This window comes from Solanum tuberosum, unplaced genomic scaffold, assembly GCF_000226075.1.
Source record: "Solanum tuberosum cultivar DM 1-3 516 R44 unplaced genomic scaffold, SolTub_3.0 scf00193, whole genome shotgun sequence".
NCBI classification, from domain to species: Eukaryota; Viridiplantae; Streptophyta; class Magnoliopsida; order Solanales; family Solanaceae; genus Solanum; species Solanum tuberosum.
Window position 1 is genome coordinate 216,675 of NW_006239118.1, and position 2,495 is coordinate 219,169.

The following is a 2,495-nucleotide window of genomic DNA, read 5'->3' on the forward strand; positions in this document are numbered from 1 at the left end:
CTAAACCCAACAATATGTTTATCCAATAAATTACAGCAGTGTTCACTACGTATATGATATATTAAAAAGATAAAAAAAAATATAGATAGTTTGTATTTCGATGCTTACACTTGATTGCCAAGAAAATTTTATCCCAAACTTTTAAAAGTTTTACAGAACTCTTAAAGTGATATTGAATTTTATTTTGTCGTTCAAAGGATAAGAAAGTCATAAAGGAAACCTTAGGTATAAGAAAGAATAAGGAGATCTCCATGGACATAGTTGATGCCATAGAAGTAAAGCAATTATCTAACTTCGCAAAAATTAGAAAGAACATTTACACAAATAACAACATAGTGCATAACAATGAATTGATTTTTGTATCTTCAATAACGAATATTTTTCTTTGAGAATAAGAAATATGAATAATTCAATGGAGTGTTAAATTAGCATTAAACATCAGGTTTAAATCTCTGTGAAAGTACCCACCTCAACATAGTTTATATAAGGCCATAAATACACCGTTAATCTATATAGTATTACACAGACATTTCATTTTAAACTCTCCCTTCCATTTTTCGGCAATGAAGGGACCACTTTTCATAATTTTCGAATGATGCCATTGAAACTTTTAAAATACTGCAATCATTTAGATATTGTACATATTATTTTCCGTAAGAAAGTTCCATTGAGGTTGAGAGCTGCTTCCACAAAACAACAGCTTGAGCGTAGATGTTGAGCGAGAGTCCACATAGGCTCGTTTGAGAGGGATCAAGTAAAGAAAATAATGAGAAAATTAGAAATCGGTAAGAGGAAATCAATGTCAATTTTCACAACCCCAAAATAGTCATATCTGTACCACTTCACATTATAGTTAATTAAGCATGGTTCATGAGACAATCTCGGCTCAATAGGTTGATCTGCTTACCATTTCAATAGAGGAAATCTCAGGAAGGTTAAGTTATAAACATATAAATGATTTTTTATAGGTAAATCATTATCCAACATGAAATGGAATAGTTGAAGGCGGGGCAAAATCATGAATCTTAACTAATTTAGAACACAAAATATCCTAGAAGGGCATACATTATAAATGTGCAAACAGAACAACAATCAAGAATTGGGGGCATTTTGAGATTCAAACCCAAGGTATATAGTATCATCGTTTTAAGGATCAGAATGAAACTTGTCAAATGTTAAGGCATTTTTGTGATAATCAAATAAAAAAAACGAATCAAAATAAGCCTATTGTGAGTTTAATCTTATAACTACATTTCTTTATTACGCACAAATTCAAGGTTAGCAGATCATATGAATCATCCTTTTGCCCCATTTAAACACATTTAAGGAAAAATGCATAAGCTAATACATAATCCAACTGCACAAAGAGTCAAAAAGGAGTCCAGTTGTATATTGATGAACTACAAAGACAAAAGTTTATTGATCTTAAATTCACTAATCACAAGAAAATTAATGATTACTGATGAACAAAATTTGAACCTTAGGTTCAATACATTGAAAAGTGAAATTGGAACTATAAAGCAAAATATCATTACCAAACTGAGAAGCAGATCATTCTAAAGCTGATAAAACAGAGAAAGAGAATAAAAAAACATAAAAAGGAATGAAGATTACCTTTCTAGGAGAAGCGAGCTTGGGAGCAATGAATTGCTGAAGCTTTCCACCGACTCCAGCTTCAATTTCACTGGAAATGAAAACAAACCAAACAACAATTTAAACCACAGACTTCGACTCTCAAAATTTTCAGAGATCCAAAGAGCCTTTGGATTTTTTATTTCTTTTTTTACATGAAAAATTTTGTGAGTAAATCTTCGATGAACATTCGTACACAGGGCTTTATATTGGAGAGGAATTTTTGGAGAAATCCGCCCAAAATCAATTGGCATTCCTAAGATTTCCGAAAATCCATTTAAAGGATAAGAATGGAAAACTTACCAACATACGAAATCGTTCCAATTTCTGGAAGATTTGAACTAAAAGGAATTGAATTTGGAAGGGATATTACCGTTGGGGAACCTTTCTTGACTTTGCCTTTCCTCCGTACAATGTCTTGTGCAAGACATGTTGATTATGTGGGTATGCTGTTGTTGTATATTTGTACATAATTGAAGTAAAATTCTTGTGATGCAACCTAAAGTAATCTGAATCAATGGTCAAGCCACTTGTGCTGTAAACAAAGTTAGTCAACTTAGAAATCTCATAAAATAAGGAGAAAAGTGATCTGATAAAATATCACTCAGATCATAAGTGTAGGGTATGTTTGGTATGAAGGAAATTTTCCTAGAAAATGTTTTTCTGGAAAACAAGTTGATTTTTGACTTATTTTCTCATGTTTGGTTGGTGAGTAGAAAATATTTTCCGAAAAAGATTTTTAGTGTTTGATTTATGAATGAAAAAATATTTTTGAGAAATATCTTTTATTTTTACTAGAGTAGAAAATAATTTTTTAAATTGAAAATATTTTTTAAAAACAAACTTAAATTTTTTTTGGGGCG

General features: G+C 30.8%; 1 long non-coding RNA gene across 1 annotated transcript in view; it reads right to left on the reverse strand.

Annotated features, from left to right (window-relative positions):
* Positions 1-372: 372 nt before the first annotated feature.
* LOC107062050 (uncharacterized) overlaps positions 373-2,495 on the reverse strand; it is a 3,176-nt gene continuing 1,053 nt past the window's right edge. Inside the window, exons 2-3 of the long non-coding RNA XR_001474392.1 lie at positions 1,936-2,167; positions 373-1,684 (exon numbers count right to left, since the gene is read on the reverse strand). This is a non-coding gene — a long non-coding RNA (uncharacterized lncRNA). The remainder of the gene's footprint in view (positions 1,685-1,935; positions 2,168-2,495) is intronic.